This window comes from Paroedura picta, chromosome 4 (assembly GCF_049243985.1).
Source record: "Paroedura picta isolate Pp20150507F chromosome 4, Ppicta_v3.0, whole genome shotgun sequence".
Lineage (NCBI taxonomy): Eukaryota > Metazoa > Chordata > Lepidosauria > Squamata > Gekkonidae > Paroedura > Paroedura picta.
Window position 1 is genome coordinate 3,934,968 of NC_135372.1, and position 18,613 is coordinate 3,953,580.

Consider the following 18,613-nt stretch of genomic DNA (forward strand, 5'->3'; position numbering starts at 1 on the left):
TATAACATGCATGCTATAACCACCTTTCGTTTATACCAATGCGGTGTACCGAAATGTTAACAACATTTACAAAAGACCGAGTCATTTTACATTTATTACTTCGTATGTCTTCGTATACTTAGCAGAAATATCCCTCAAGTTTATCACATGCTCCAGATGGAGTCTCTTGGTATTGTTTCTTAAAACTAGCAGAAGCCCTATGATATTATAAGTTAGTTTCGTAGGACTTCAACCATGTAACTCACATATTTAACTTTGCTAGCAAAAGCTACTAGTGATTATTCCAAATTCTCTATTATTACTACATAGTGTCCTGAAAATCTATCTTATACTGGGTATGATAGCCTAAAATACTTGTGGGCTAAGGAATAACTTTATGTCCCAGATTACATCCATACAAGGAATAGGAAATATACCTGCTAAGCATGGCTCACATGAATAGGACATGTTCTGCAGATTCATATAGCATGCATGCTTTCACTTACACTAATGCGGTGGACCGAAATGTAAGCAACATTTACTAAAGATCGACTCATTTTACCTTTATTACTTTGTATGTTTTTATATAGTTAGCAGAAAAGATCCCGCAAGGTTATCACATGCTGCAGATGGAGTCTCTGGTATTGTTTCTCAAAACCAGCAGAAGCCCTATTATATTCCAAGTTAGTTTCTTAGGACATCAACCATGTAATTCACATATTTAACATTGCTACATATACCGCATATACCTATGCGGTGTACGGAAATGTAAACAACATTTACAAAAGACCGACTCATTTTACCTTTATTACTTTGTATGTCTTCGTATACTGAGCAGAAAAGATCCCGCAAGGTTATCACATGCTGCAGATGGAGTCTCTGGTATTATTTCTCAAAACCAGCAGAAGCCCTATTATATTCCAAGTTAGTTTCTTTGGGCTTCAACCATGTAACTCACATATTTAACATTGCTACATATAGTTAAAGCTACTAATGCTATTTCCAAATTCTCTATTATTACATAGTATTATGAAATTCCATGTTCTACTGGGTATAATAAATAGTAGGCTAAGGAATTACTTTATGTCCCTGATTACATCCATACAAGGAATAGGTAATATACCTGCTAAGCGTTGCTCACTTGAACAGGACCTGTTCTGCAGATTCATATAGCATGCATGCTTTCCCTTATACCAATGCGGTGTACCGAAATGTAAACAACGTTTACTAAAGATGTACTCATTTTACCTTTATTACTTGGTATGTTTTCATATAGTTAGCAGAAAAGATCCCGCAAGGTTATCACATGCTGCAGATGGAGTCTCTTGGTATTGTTTCTCAAAACCAGCAGAAGCTGGTTATATTCCAAGTTTGTTTCTTAGGACTTCAACCGTGTAACTCACATATTTAACATTTCTACATATAGCTAAAGCTACTACTGCTATTTCAAAATCATCTATTATTACATTGTATTATGAAATTCTATCTTGTACTGGGCATGATAACGGTAAATACTTGTGGGATTTATGTCCCTGATTACATCCATACAAGGAATAGGTAATATACCTGCTAAGCGTTGCTCACTTGAACAGGACCTGTTCTGCAGATTCATATAAAATGCATGCTATAAACACCTTTCGTTTATACCAATGCGGTGTACCGAAATGTAAGCAACATTTACAAAAGACCGAGTGATTTTACATTTATTACTTTGTATGTCTTCGTATACTTAGCAGAAATATCCCGCAAGGTTATCACATGCTCCAGATGGAGTCTCTTGGTATTGTTTCTTAAAACTAGCAGAAGCCCTATGATATTATAAGTTAGTTTCGTAGGACTTCAACCATGTAACTCACATATTTAACTTTGCTAGCAAAAGCTACTAGTGCTTATTCCAAATTCTCTATTATTACTACATAGTGTCATGAAAATCTATCTTATACTGGGTATGATAGCCTAAAATACTTGTGAGCTAAGGACTAACTTTATGTCCCAGATTACATCCATACAAGGAATAGGAAATATACCTGCTAAGCATGGCTCACATGAACAGGACATGTTCTGCAGATTCATATAGCATGCATGCTTTCACTTACACTAATGCGGTGTACCGAAATGTAAGCAACATTTACTAAAGATCGACTCATTTTACCTTTATTACTTTGTATGTTTTCATATAGTTAGCAGAAAAGATCCCACAAGGTTATCACATGCTGCAGATGGAGTCTCTGGTATTGTTTCTCAAAACCAGCAGAAGCCCTATTATATTCCAAGCTAGTTTCTTAGGACATCAACCATGTAACTCACATATTTAACATTGCTACATATAGTTAAAGCTACTAGTGCTATTACCAAATTCTCTATTATTACATAGTATTATGAAATTCTATCTTCTACAGGGTATGATGACCGGAAACATTGTCGGCTAAGAAATTACTTTATGTCCCGGATTACATCCATACAAGGAATAGGTAATATACCTGCTAAGCGATGCTGACTTGAACAGGACCTGTTCTGCAGATTCATATAACATGCATGATATAAACACCGTGCGTTTATACCAATGCGGTGTACGGAAATGTAAACAACATTTCCAAAAGACCGACTCTTTTTACCTTTATTACTTTGTATGTCTTCATATAGTTAGCAGAAAAGATCCTGCAACATTATCACATGGTGCAGATGGAGTCTCTTGGTATTGTTTCTCAAAACCAGCAGAAGCCCTATTATATTCCAAGTTAGTTTCTTAGGACTTCAACCGTGTAACTCACATATTTAACATTGCTACATATAGTTAAAGCTACTAATGCTATTTCCAAATTCTCTATTATTACATAGTATTATGAAATTCCATGTTCTACTGTGTATAATAAATAGTGGGCTAAGGAATTACTTTATGTCCCTGATTACATCCATACAAGGAATAGGTAATATACCTGCTAAGCGTTGCTCACTTGAACAGGACCTGTTCTGCAGATTCATATAGCATGCATGCTTTCACTTATACCAATGCGGTGTACCGAAATGTAAACGTTTACTAAAGATCTACTCATTTTACCTTTATTACTTGGTATGTTTTAATATAGTTAGCAGAAAAGATCCCGCAAGGTTATCACATGCTGCAGATGGAGGCTGGGGCTCCTGTATGGATGTTACGGCAGCAGGAGGGTGTGTATGGCGGCAACGGGCGACTGTGCGGACCCGGGCCACATGCCTGGCCGATCTGTGCTGCCTTGCCGTCATAGCCCTGTAGGGACCTCCGGTACCGGCGCCGCTCTCGCCGGGTGCCTTTCTTCCCCACTTGCAGGGGTTGCCACAACGGACTGCTGTGCTGCCGGACTCTCCTCACCGCCCACGTGAGCTGCCGTCGTGGACCTCCCGGCGCCCTGAAGCTGGACTTTGGGGGGGGTTGGGTGTCGCCGCGTAGCCGTCCCCTTAGTTGCCTCCCAGTTCGCCCCTCCCCTTGTTTGCTACCCCGGTCCATCTGCCCCCTAGGTCGTCCCCTTTCTTTTACTGTTTCCCCTCGCGTGTTGTATTTCCTAGACCCCCGTGTTTGTACTGTTTTCTATGCATTGCACTTTTTTACACTGTTTTGACTATTTAATAAAGATGGTATGTTTCACCCACACCCTCGTCTCTGCTGTCGTTTGTGCTTGGGGGACGGTTCGGGGATTGGTGGATGGTCGCTGTGGTGGCCTCTGTGCCGTTCCTCATACGGACATGCTGCCCCTCTCCCCCGCTGGAGCTCAGCGCCCCGGCCCATTGCATCCAGGGCTCCCCTGCTTCCCCTCACCTTTGGGGATCTCCGGGCGCCTTTCTATCCCCGTTCCCTTTGGGTGCCCTCTGTGGCGCGGCGTTCCAGCAGCCGCTTCGATTCTGGCTCTGCCGCTAAACCCGGAGCTCCCCGATTACGCACGCGGCGCCATCGGCACCACGTCTGATTGGACCCAGGTTGTCAAGGAAGCTGCGGTTTCTTCCGCGTTCCGCTAACGCGACTTTTCCGGCGGCGTGCATCGAATCTGCAGCCCGTTGCCGCCAGCACAATGCGTTATCGGTGATTTTAGTCGCCGCCATTCCACCCCGAATGTGCGTTAAAATCCCCGTGCATAATGGGTCTAAGCGTTGCTCACTTGAACAGGACCTGTTCTGCAGATTCATATAACATGCATGCTATAAACACCTTTCGTTTATACCAATGCGGTGTACGGAAATGTAAACAACATTTACAAAAGACCGAGTCATTTTACCTTTATTACTTTGTATGTCTTCGTATACTTAGCAGAAATATCCCGCAAGTTTATCACATGCTCCAGATTGAGTCTCTTGGTATTGTTTCTTAAAACTAGCAGAAGCCCTATGATATTATAAGTTAGTTTCTTAGGACTTCAACCATGTAACTCACATATTAAACTTTGCTAGCAAAAGCTACTAGTGCTGGTTCCAAATTCTCTATTATTACTACATAGTGTCATGCAAATCTATCTTATACTGGGCATGATAGCCTAAAATACTTGTGGGCTAAGGAATAACTTTATGTCCCAGATTACATCCATACAAGGAATAGGAAGTATACCTGCTGAGCATGGCTCACATGAACAGGACATGTTCTGCAGATTCATATAGCATGCATGCTTTCCCTTACTCAAATGCGGTGTACCGAAATGTAAGCAACATTTACTAAAGATTTTAACTTTATTACTTTGTATGTTTTCATATAGTTAGCAGAAAAGATCCCGCAAGGTTATCACATGCTGCAGATGGAGTCTCTGGTATTGTTTCTCAAAACCAGCAGAAGCCCTATTCTATTCCAAGTTAGTTTCTTTGGACTTCAACTATGTAACTCACATATTTAACATTGCTACATATAGCTACATATACCAATGCGGTGTACGGAAATGTAAACAACATTTACAAATGACCGACTCATTTTACCTTTATTACTTTGTATGTCTTCATATACTTAGCAGAAAAGATCCGGCAAGTTTATCAGATGCTGCAGATGGAGTCTCTTGGTATTATTTCTCAAAACCAGCAGAAACCCTATTATATTCCAAGTTAGTTTCTTAGGACTTCAACCATGTAACTCACATATTTAACATTGCTACATATAGTTAAAGCTACTAGTGCTATTTCCAAATTCTCTATTATTACATAGTATTATGAAATTCTATCTTGTATTGGGTATGATAATGAGCCTCTTGAGGCGCAGAGTGGTAAGGCATCCGCCTGAAAGCTTTGCCCATTTGGTTGGGAGTTCAATCCCAGCAGCCGGCTCAAGGTTGACCCAGCCTTCCATCCTTCCGAGGTCGGTAAAATGAGTACCCATCTTGCTGGGGGGTAAACGGTAATGACTGGGGAAGGCACTGGCGAACCACCCTGTATTGAGTCTGCCATGAAAACGCTAGAGCGCATCACCCCAAGGGTCAGACATGACTCGGTGCTTGCACGGCGGATACCTTTACCTTTTACTGGGTATGATAACCGTAAATGCATGCTATAAACACCGTTCGTTTATACCAATGCGGTGTACGGAAATGTAAACAACATTTACAAAAGACCGAGTCATTTTACATTTATTACTTTGTATGTCTTTGTATACTTAGCAGAAATATCCCGCAAGTATATCACAAGCTGCAGATGGAGTCTCTTGGTATTGTTACTTAAAACTAAAAGAAGCCCTATGATATTATAAGTTAGTTTCGTAGGACTTCAACCATGTAACTCAAATATTTAACTTTGCTAGCAAAAGCTACTAGTGCTGGTTCCACATTCTCTATTATTACTACATAGTGTCATGAAAATCTATTTTATACTGGGTATGATAGCCTAAAATACTTGTGGGCTAAGGAATAACTTTATGTCCCAGATTACATCCATACAAGGAATAGGAAATATACCTGCTAAGCATGGCTCACTTGAACAGGACCTGTTCTGCAGATTCATATAGCATGCATGCTTTCACTTTCACCAATCCGGTGTACCGAAATGTAAAAAACATTTACTAAAGATAGACTCATTTTACCTTTATTACTTTGTATGTTTTCATATAGTTAGCAGAAAAGAGCCCACAAGGTTATCACATGCTGCAGAAGGAGTCTCTGGTATTGTTTCTCAAAACCAGCAGAAGCCCTATTATATTCCAAGTTAGTTTACTAGGACTTCAACTATGTAACTCAAATATTTGCTACATCTAGCTACATATACCAATGCGGTGTGCGGAAATGTAAACAACATTTACAAAAGCCCGACTCATTTTACCTTTATTACTTTGTATGTCTTCATATACTTAGGAGAAAAGATCTGGCAAGTTTATCACATGCTGCAGATGTGTATTATTGGTATTATTTCTCAAAACCAGCAGAAACTCTATTGTATTTCAAGTTAGTTTCTTAGGACTTCAACCATGTAACTCACATATTTAACATTGCTACATATAGTTAAAGCTACTAGTGCTATTTCCAAATTCTCTATTATTACATAGTATTATGAAATTCTATCTTCTACAGCAGGGTAGTCAAACTGCGGCCCTCCAGAAGTCCATGGACTACAATTCCCAGGAGCCTCCGTAAGAGGCTGTGAGTAAGCGGTGCCGGGAGGCCATCACTCATGGAGGATAAGCTGGGACGGCGGATCCGCGTTTCCGGGTGGCCCGGAACCCGGCAGGGGTTCACGCCTCAAGGGGTTCCCAAGAGGTGGTCACCTCCCCATTCTATCCATCAGGGAATTGGGGGCATGAGGAGCCAGGTGGGGTGTTGGAGGTCCTCGTGCATACCTGATGAAGTCGCGTGTGGCTGCCTTGTGGTAAGGGGACCACAAGAGGGCTGGTTCCGTTCTCCCCCATGCTGGTCAACGCTCTATCGTTCAATAAAAGTTGTGGCCTGTTTAATGCCAATAAGTTGTTGGTTTCTTTGGCGAAAAGTATTCCCCTGCACTGCAATATACCAGTGTTATTATAACAATAACAGTGTTATAACAATGTTGCTTACATTTCGGTCCACCGCATTGGTGTAAGTGAAAGCATGCATGCTATATGAATCTGCAGAACAGGTCCTGGTCTAGTGAGACATGATTAGCAGGTGTATTTCCTATTCTTTCCTATCCTACACCCAACCCCCCACAAAGTCCAGCTTCAGGGCGGCGGGAGGTTCACGACGGCACCTCACGTGGGCGGAGAGGAGGGTCCGGCAGCACAGCAGTCCGTTGTGGGAACCCCTGCAAGTGGGGAAGAAAGGTACCCGGTGAGAGCGGTGCCGGGACCGGAGGTCCCTACAGGCCATGACGGCAAGGCAGCACAGATCGGCCAGGCATGTGGCCCGGGTCCGCACAGTCGCCCGTTGCCGCCATACACACCCTCCTGCTGCCGTAACATCCATACAGGAGCCCCAGCCTCCGCCCACATCAGGTCGAGGACGTCTGCGTGTGGCGGAGGCGGCCCTGGAGTGCCGGCAGCTATGGCTCGCAGAGCCGCAAAGAAGGTGGCCCTGAGACGTTCGAATTTCTCCCGGCACTGGCGGGGTGTCCGGGAGTACCCGGCAGCCTCCAGGTATTCTGAGGCCGCTCGGAAGAGGGCAAAACAGTTGACCAGCTGCGCCGTAGTCATAAGGCGGCGTGACGCGCCCATGGCCAGACGCATCGACGCCTGCCAGGAGCGCGTGTCGCCGGCCACGCTGCCCGTGCTCCCTGGCCACGCCATGTAGACCCCATTGCCGGCCACCTAGTTAGTGCGACAGCACGCGGCCACAACGAGCAGCGAGGCCATGGCAGCGGGCCGTCCGAGGATTCCTGCCCCAGCGCCCGAGGGGCCCCCTGGCCTGGCGGACGAGTACCCGACTCCTAGCTCGTCGGCATCGGCAAGCACCGGTGAGCAGGGGGGACGGGGCCGTAGCTGGAGGGAGCATGAGGTCGTGGCTCTGTTGGAAGTCTGGGGTGCCCCGGACATCCAGGAGGCCCTGCATGCGTCCCACAGGAACCGGGAGGTGTTCGAACGTGTCTCCAGGGACCTCCGGGCACAAGGGGTCGTCCGCAGCGCCTTGGAATGTCGGACGAAGACCAAGGCGCTGCGGCAGGAGTACTACCGTGTCCGCGAGCATAACGACCGGACGGGAGCCAAGCCAGCCACATGCCCGCACTACCGGAGGCTGGCCGATATCTTGGGGACGCGGGGCAGTGGGCGGCCGCAAAGGTGGCACGGAGCCTCAGTGTGCGGCGTGTTCCCCGGCCACCCTAGGTGGTGGAGGCTGAGTGGGCGGGACGGGGACGGCCACCGAAGAGACAGGCATCCGCCGGTGGGGCTCCGCTGGCCCCACGTGAGCCCCCTAGGCAGCGGGGGCCACGGCCAGGTAATGCTCCCAGGTGGGTGGCCACCTGGGCAGTGGGGCGGGGGACTATGCCACAGGCAGGCAACCCACCTCTTGTCTATGACCCCCACCAGGGCTATCAACGGCGCCAGTATCGCCTGGGGGAGAGAGCGACCAGGCCGGCCACACGGACGAGGAGTCGGGCGGGTCCCAGGAGACCACGGGTACCGTTGGTCCCCAAGTGGGTGGAATGGGTGGCGTGGGAGCCACACCAAGGGCCAGCCAGCAGCTGGCTCCCCAGGTGCCTTGGACCAACGGCGGACTGCCACCCCGGGCCAAGGCACCACCCTTCATGTCGCCCGCAGGTGCAACATGGGGGGACGCCCTGGACAGAAGCCCAGTGTCCCCGAACGTGGCCTCTGAGTCCGAGCGACAGGGGGAGGGCTCTGCAGGTGCGTGCCACTGCGCGGAGAGCCAGGGGGGTGCCCTGGGAAGCTCGGTCCCCAAGACACCAAATCTATTCACATATGCAGGTGAAGGCGTTGGGGACGGCGACGGTGGCGAGGAAGGGGAGGGGCCAGCCCTGGACCTCGGGGCGCTCTCTGCCGAGGAGTGCCTACTATGGAACGCAGGCGCCGCCGCCGCTACGCGCTCCTCACCACTGTCGGGGAACGGCTACTGGAACAGGGGGAGGAGGACCTGGACGAGCGGTGCCGTTTCCAGACCACCCTGCTGGAGCTCGGGAGGGCAGAGGGCGAGCGGGAACGCCAGGAGTGGGCGGGGTTCCAGGCCCTGCATCGGGACACGATGGCTGGACCAGCTGCCTCCCAGCAACAGGAGTCCTGGACCGCATTGCGACAGCCTTGGAAAGGATGACTCCCATGGATGGCGACACTGGCCCCGCCCCTGCCATCCCACCGGCCGAGCCACCCCTTGCGGTTCCCGTTGCGGGGCTTGTGGATGCCCCGGTCGCCATGGCACAGGGGGAGGGGCGGCGAACGGGATGGATGGTGTTGAGGGCCCCCCTCCACGCACGGGGCCGAGCCAGGGGTGCCGCAACGGGGGGCCGATGGCGGCCCCGGGGAGCCCGCGGGCTGCGGCGCTTGTAAACAGCGCTTGTAAACAGCGGGCTGCGGCGCTTGTAAACAGCGAAAAATAAATGGCCGTCCTGTCAGTAGGGTGGCCCTTACCTTCCCCTGTGACTTGTGTCCATCATTCACCTGGCGCCCCTTCGTGACCGGCGGTCGAACATGTAGGCAGCCACTGCGTCCCTGATGCTTTGCCCCTGCTGCCGTGTGCACAGCCGCTCACGCCGACTGGGCAGCCCTTCCTCTACAACCTCGATGGTCTCCCTGGGCGGCATCTCCAGACGGAGTTCCTGGCCGTTTGCCTCGCAGACGTTGTGCAGGATGACGCAGGCTATGATCACCGGGGTAACGTTCACTATGGTGGCCTGGAGGCAGGAGAGCAGGCATCGCTAGCGCCCTTTCAGACGGCCAAACGCCCGTTCCACGACGTTGCGTGCGCGGCACAGACGGCCATTGAAGTACGCCTTCATCGCTTTCCGTGGCGGGGCGTAGGGTTTCATGAGCTACTGGCGTTGGGGGTATGCCCCATCAGCAACTATGAGGGCTGGCACGCGGACACCCTGCATCGTGACGGTGTTGTTCCCCGGGACATACGCCCCGGCGTCCATGGCGGCGCGTAGGTTAGACTGCTGGAAAACGAAGGCGTCGTTCCGCCGACCACCCCAGCCTGCCTCCACATCAATGAAACGGCCTGTGTGATCCACCGTCCCCTGGAGGATGACCGAACAGAAGCCCTTCCTGTTCCCATATTTGTCATAGCGCCTCCCGGGGGCACGGATGGGGATGTGGCAGCCATCGACGGCCCCGATGCAATGGGGGAACCCTAGGCGGCCGAACCCATCCATGATCTGTGGATGAGAGGGGGAGTTAGGCTGCGAGGATGGTGCCCCTTGTTCCGCTGGCCGCCACTGTGCCCTGCCTTGTATACCTACCTCGCCGACCCCGTCTCCCAGGCACACTACCATCCGGTAGAGCTCCGCTTCCATCGCCAGGCACACCTCCCATATGATCTCCCCTGCCGTGGCGACCCCAACACCAAACTGGTGGGCGCCGTCTCGATATGTGTCTCCTGTGGCCAAGTACCATAGAGCAATGGCGACCCGTTTCTCCACGGGGATGGGCATCCTCATGTTGGTGGCTTGTCTCTCCAGCCGGCTCCGTAGTGCTGTCACGACCTCCTGGAATGTGCTCCGCGACATGGGGAAGTTATCGATCCAGTGGTCGTCGCTCCAGCTGGCTGTCACAAAGTTCTCCCACCAGTCTCGGCTGTGCCATTCAGCCCAGCAGGCCCTCGGGAACCGCACTGTGGACAGGGCATGCCTCTGGCGGATGGCACCTCGCCTCCAGGACAGAGAGGCTCTGTCCATATTCTCCATCTCCGCCATGCGTGCATGGCTCGGCGCCGCCTCCGCTTCCTTTGTCGTTGCTCGCGTTGCAGGACATCTGTGGCCGGCGCCAGCATTAGAGCGTGTACGATGACAGCGATTACTGATGCGACCTGTGCGGCCACCACCACCGGTACCCTATGGTCCATCGTGTTTCTGGGGATCACGGGTACGGCGCTTGCTCCCTCCCCCTCCATGCCCGGCGGACCCGGCAGGAATGCGCCTGCGCAGTCAGCTTCTGCCATTCCTGGCGCCGATGTCCGACGCAGCGCCCGCTTGCCGACGCAGCGGCGCGCTAGCCTCGGTTCCTTTGGCCTGCACATCGACGCCTCGACACCTGTCGCTCCGGGTTTTGCCGCCGTCACACCCCGTTCCGTGCATAACCGATATACTTCGCGTCTTCCCCCTCCGCTTTTTCCATGTGACCAAAATTCGCCGTTTCGGCGGCCGTGCATAATGGGCCTTAGCAGGTATATTACCTATTCTTTGTATGGATGTAATCAGGGACATAATAAATAATATGAAATAAATATGAAATAATAGAGAATTTGGAAATAACACTAGTAGCTTTAACTATATGTAGCAATGTTAAATATGTGAGTTACTCGGTTGAAGTCCTAAGAAACTAACTTGGAATATAATAGGGCTTCTGCTGGTTTTGAGAAACAATACCAGAGACTCCATCTGCAGCATGTGATAACCTTGTGGGATCTTTTCTGCTAACTATATGAAAACATACAAAGTAATAAAGGTAAAATGAGTCGATCTTTAGTAAATGTTGCTTACATTTCGGGCCACCGCATTAGTGTAAGTGAAAGCATGCATGCTATATGAATCTGCAGAACATGTCCTGTTCATGTGAGCCATGCTTAGCAGGTATATTTCCTATTCCTTGTATGGATGTAATCTGGGACATAAAGTTATTCCTTAGCCCACAAGTATTTTAGGCTATCATACCCAGTACAAGATAGATTTTCATGACACTATGTAGTAATAATAGAGAATTTGGAACCAGCACTAGTAGCTTTTGCTAGCAAAGTTAAATATGTGAGTTACATGGTTGAAATCCTACGAAACTAACTTATAATATCATAGGGCTTCTGCTAGTTTTAAGAAACAATACCAAGAGACTCCATCTGGAGCATGTGATAAACTTGCGGGATATTTCTGCTAAGTATACGAAGACATACAAAGTAATAAATGTAAAATGACTCGGTCTTTTGTAAATGTTGTTAACATTTCGGTACACCGCATTGGTATAAACGAAAGGTGGTTATAGCATGCATGTTATATGAATCTGCAGAACAGGTCCTGTTCAAGTGAGCAACGCTTAGCAGGTATATTACCTATTCCTTGTATGGATGTAATCAGGGACATAAATCCCACAAGTATTTACGGTTATCATGCCCAGTACAAGATAGAATTTCATAATACAATGTAATAATAGATGATTTGGAAATAGCAGTAGTAGGTTTAGCTATATGTAGAAATGTTAAATATGTGACTTACACGGTTGAAGTCCTAAGAAACTAACTTGGAATATAATAGGGCTTCTGCTGGTTTTGAGAAACAATACCAAGAGACTCCACCTGCAGCATGTGATAACCTTGCGGGATCTTTTCTGCTAACTATATGAAAACATACCAAGTAATAAAGGTAAAATGAGTAGATCTTTAGTAAACGTTTTTTACATTTCGGTACACCGCATTGGTATAAGTGAAAGGATGCATGCTATATGAATCTGCAGAACAGGTCCTGTTCAAGTGAGCAACGCTTAGCAGGTATATTACCTATTCCTTGTATGGATGTAATCAGGGACATAAAGTAATTCCTTAGCCCACTATTTATTATACCCACTAGAACATGGAATTTCATAATACTATGTAATAATAGAGAATTTGGAAATAGCATTAGTAGCTTTAACTATATGTAGCAATGTTAAATATGTGAGTTACACGGTTGAATTCCTAAGAAACTAACTTGGAATATAATAGGGCTTCTGCTGGTTTTGAGAAACAATACCAAGAGCCTCCATCTGCACCATGTGATAACGTTGCAGGATCTTTTCTGCTAACTATATGAAGACATACAAAGTAATAAAGGTAAAAAGAGTCGGTCTTTTGTAAATGTTGTTTACATTTCTGTACACCGCATTGGTATAAACGAACGGTGTTTATAGCATGCATGTTTATGAATATGCAGAACAGGTCCTGTTCAAGTCAGCATCGCTTAGCAGGTATATTACCTATTCCTTGTAGGGATGTAATCCGGGACATAAAGTAATTTCTTAGCCGAAAATGTTTCCGGTCATCATACCCTGTAGAAGATAGAATTTCATAATACTATGTAATAATAGAGAATTTGGTAATAGCACTAGTAGCTTTAACTATATGTAGCAATGTTAAATATGTGAGTTACATGGTTGAAGTCCTAAGAAACTAACTTGGAATATAATAGGGCTTCTGCTGGTTTTGAGAAAGAATACCAGAGACTCCATCTGCAGCATGTGATAACCTTGCGGGATCTTTTCTGCTCAGTATACGAAGACATACAAAGTAATAAAGGTAAAATGAGTCGGTCTTTTGTAAATGTTGTTTACATTTCCGTACACCGCATAGGTATATGCGGTATATGTAGCAATGTTAAATATGTGAGGTTGATGGTTGATGTCCTAAGAAACTAACTTGGAATATAATAGGGCTTCTGCTGGTTTTGAGAAACAATACCAGAGACTCCATCTGCAGCATGTGATATCCTTGCTGGATCTTTTCTGCTAACTATATGAAAATATACAAAGTAATAAAGGTAAAATGAGTCGATCTTTAGTAAACGTTGCTTACATTTCGGTACACCGCATTAGTGTAAGTGAAAGCATGCATGCTATATGAATCTGCAGAACATGTCCTGTTCATGTGAGCCATGTTTAGCAGGTATATTTCCTATTCCTTGTATGGATGTAATCTGGGACATAAAGTTATTCCTTAGCCCACAAGTATTTTAGGCTATCATACCCAGTATAAGATAGATTTTCATGACACTATGGAGTAATAATAGAGAATTTGGAATAAGCACTAGTAGCTTTTGCTAGCAAAGTTAAATATGTGAGTTACATGGTTGAAGTCCTACGAAACTAACTTATAATATCATAGGGCTTCTGCTAGTTTTAAGAAACAATACCAAGAGACTCCATCTGGAGCATGTGATAAACATGCGGGATATTTCTGCTAAGTATACGAAGACATACAAAGTAATAAAGGTAAAATGAGTCGGTCTTTTGTAAATGTTGTTTACATTTCCGTACACTGCATTGGTATATGCGGTATATGTAGCAATGTTAAATATGTGAGTTACATGGTTGAAGTCCTACGAAACTAACTTGGAATATAATAGGGCTTCTGCTGGTTTTGAGAAACAATACCAGAGACTCCTTCTGCAGCATGTGATAACCTTGCGGGATCTTTTCTGCTAACTATATGAAAACATACAAAGTAATGAAGGTAAAATGAGTCGATCTTTAGTAAATGTTGCTTACATTTCGGTCCACCGCATTGGTGTAAGTGAAAGCATGCATGTTATATGAATCTGCAGAACAAGTCCTGGTCTAGTGACACATGCTTAGCAGATGTATTTCCTATTCCTTGTATGGATGTAATCTGGGACATAAAGTATTTCTTTAGCCCACAAGTATTTTAGGCTATCATACCCAGTATAAGATTGATTTTCATGACACTATGTAGTAATAATAGAGAATTTGGAACCAGCACTAGTAGCTTTTGCTAGCAAAGTTAAATATGTGAGTTACATGGTTGAAGTCCTACGAAACTAACTTATAATATCATAGTGCTTCTGCTAGTTTTAAGAAACAATACCAAGAGACTCCATCTGGAGCATGTGATAAACATGCGGGATATTTCTGCTAAGTATACGAAGACATACAAAGTAATAAATGTAAAATGACTCGGTCTTTTGTAAATGTTGTTTACATTTCCGTATACCGCATTGGTATAAACGAAAGGTGTTTATAGCATGCATGTTATATGAATCTGCAGAACAGGTCCTGTTCAAGTGAGCAACGCTTAGCAGGTATATTACCTATATTACCTACCATAAGGAAGGCCGAGCGTCAGAGAATTGAGGCTTTTGAACTCTGGTGCTGGAGAAGACTCTTGCGAGTCCCTTGGACTGCAAGGCGAACAAACCGGTCAGTCCTAGAGGAGATCAGCCCTGACTGCTCTTTAGAAGGCCAGATCCTGAAGATGAAACTCAAATACTTTGGCCACCTCATGAGAAGGAAGGACTCCCTGGAGAAGAGCCTAATGCTGGGAGTGATCGAGGGCAAAAGAAGAAGGGGACGACAGAGAATGATGTGGATGGATGGAGTCACTGAAGCAGTAGGTGCAAACTTAAAAGGACTCCAGGGAATGGTAGAGGACAGGAAGGCCTGGAGGATCATTGTCCATGGGGTCGCGATGGGTCGGACACGACTTCGCACATAACAACAACAACAACTAATACTATTTCCAAATTCTCTATTATGACATAATTTTATGAAATTCTATCTTGTACTGGGTATGATAACCATAAATACTTGTGGGCTTCATGTCCCTAATTAAATCCATACAAGGAATAGGTAATATACCTGCTAAGCATTGCTCACGAACAGGACCTGTTCTGCAGATTCATATAACATGCATGCTATAAACACCTTTCGTTTATACTACTAGTGCTATTTCCAAATTCTATATTATTAGTACATAGTATTATGAAATTCCATGTTCTACTGGGTATGATAAATAGTGGGCTAGGGAATTATTTTATGTCCCAGATTACATCCATACAAGGATAAGGAAATATACCTGCTAAGCATTGCTCACTTGAACAGGATCTGTTCAGCAGATTCATATAGCATGCATGATTTCTACTGGGTATGATAAATAGTGGGCTAAGGAATTACTTTATGTCCCAGATTACATCCATACAAGGAAAAGGAAATATACCTGCTAAGCGTTGCTCACTTGAACAGGACCTGTTCTGCAGATTCATATAGCATGCATGCTTTCACATATACCAATGCTGTGTACCCAAATGTAAACAATATTTATTAAAGATTGACTCATTTTACCTTTATTACTTTGTATGTCTTCATATCGTTAACAGAAAAGATCCCACAAGGTTATCACATGCTGCAGATGGAGTCTCTGGTATTGTTTCTCAAAACCAGCAGAAGCCCTGTTATATTCCAAGTTAGTTTACTAGGACTTCAACTATGTAACTCAAATATTTAACTTTGCCACATATAGTTATAGCTACTAGTGCTATTTCCAAATTCTCTATTATTACATAGTATTCTGAAATTCTATCTTCTACAGGGTATGATGACCGGAAACATTGTCGGCTAAGGAATTACTTTATGTCCCTGATTACATCCATACAAGGAATAGGTAATATACCTGCTAAGCGATGCTCACTTGAACTGGACCTGTTCTGCAGATTCATATAACATGCATGCTATAAACACCGTTCGTTTATACCAATGCGGTGCACGGAAATGTCAACAATTCTATCTTGTACTGGGTATGATAATGAGCCTCTTGTGGCGCAGAGTGGTAAGGCAGCCGCCTGAAAGCTTTGCCCATTAGGTTGGGAGTTCAATCCCAGCAGCCGGCTGAAGGTTGACTCAGCCTTCCATCCTTCCGAGGTCAGTAAAATGAGTACGCAGCTTGCTGGGGGGTAAACGGTAATGACTGGGGAAGGCACTGGCGAACCACCCCGTATTGAGTCTGCCATTAAAACGCTAGAGGGCATCACCCCAAGGGTCAAACATGACTCGGTGCTTGCACAGGGTATTCCTTTACCTTTACCTTTTACTGGGTATGATAACCGTAAATGCATGCTATAAACACCTTCCGTTTATACCAATGCAGTGTACGGAAATGTAAACAACATTTACAAAAGACCGAGTCATTTTACGTTTATTACTTTGTATGTCTTCGTATACTTAGCAGAAATATCCCGCAAGTTTATCACATGCTGCAGACGGAGTCTCTTGGTATTGTTTCTTAAAACCAGCAGAAGCCCTATGATATTATAAGTTAGTTTCGTAGGACTTCAACCTTGTAACTCACATATTTAACTTTGCTAGCAAAAGCTACTAGTGCTGGTTCCAAATTGTCTATTATTACTACATAGTGTCATGAAAATCTATCTTATACTGGGTATGATAGCCTAAAATACTTGTGGGCTAAGGAATTACTTTATTTCCCAGAATACATCCATACAAGGAATAGGAAATATACCTGCAAAGCATGGCTCACTTGAACAGGATCTGTTCTGCACGCCTGGGAGACGGGGTTGGCGAGGTAGGTATACAACGCAGGGCACAATGCCGGCCAGCGGATCAACGGGCACCATCCTCGCAGCCTAACTCCCCCTCTCATCCGCAGATCATGGATGGGTTCGGCCGCCTAGGGGTCCCCCATTGCATCGGGGCCGTCGATGGCTGCCACATCCCCATCCGTGCCCCCGGTAGGCGCTACGACGAATACAGGAACAGGAAGGGCTTCTGTTCGGTCATCCTCCAGGGGACGGTGGATCACACAGGCTGTTTCATTGATGTGGAGGCAGGCTGGGGTGGTCGGCGGAACGACGCCTTCGTTTTCCAGCAGTCTAACCTACGCGCCGCCATGGACGCCGGGGCGTACGTCACGGGGAACCCCACCGTCACGATGCAGGGTGTCCGCGTGCCAGCCCTCATAGTTGCTGATCGGGCATACCCCCAACGCCGGTGGCTCATGAAACCCTACGCCCCGCCACGGAACGCGGTGAAGGCGTACTTCAATGGCTGTCTGTGCCGCGCACGAAACGTCGTGGAATGGGCGTTTGGCCGTCTGAAAGGGCGCTGGCGATGCCTGCTCTCCTGCCTCCAGGCCGCCATAGTGAATGTAACCCCGGTGATCATAGCCTGCGTCATCCTGCACAACATCTGCGAGGCACACGGCCATGAACTCCGTCTGGAGATGCCGCCTAGGGAGACCATCGAGGACGAGTAGGAAGGGCTGCCCAGTCGGCAGGAGCGGCTGCGCACACGGCAGCAGGGGCAACGCGTCAGGGACGCAGTGGCTGCCTACATGTTCGACTGCTGTCCACAAAGGGGCGCCAGGTGAAAGACGGAAGTAGCTGCTTCAGTTGCCGCCCCAATGCGAAATGAATGGGTGCCAAATTGCTGTGCCGGTAGGCCCAGCTGGTGGAGTGTGCTTCTTAAAATGGCCCCAAACTGATACCGTGACAAGGAAGTGCCATTTTTGTGAATCAACAAAGGGCCATCAATTTCTGGCCGAACGGCTATAAAGGCCCTCATTTTGCTAACCGGGCAGAGAGTGTCGGCACAACTTTTTCTCAACACTATATGAGATCCTCTTCCCAGCTGATCAGTTTTTGAACGACGAAGGGTGATGTGCAGCTCTTCATCAGTGAGGTGCACATCCCCCCTTGCAACTGCTTGATTGCCCGTGCTCGAACGGGACCCCGATACAAGCTCAGAGCTCTGAAAGGCCCCAAAAAAGGCAAGAGTAAACGCTGATGCAAAAAGGGCAACCTCATAACCATCAATGCATACAGCAGGCAATCGATTCACTATGTTCCTCAAAATGTCTAACGAAATAGGCCGTCTGGGATCAGCTGTGGCTGGACTGATCCTTTTCCATCCTGCGATGGCTTTGCGGATCAAAAAGGATGATGATGGATCCCACCAACCCCTAGTTTTGCATAAGAAGGAAAGCCCCGCCACTTGGGTGTTCATGGACCCCGGGGACATTTTACGGGAATGTAAATGGACAAGGTAGCGCAGCACTAATTCCTCTGTTGG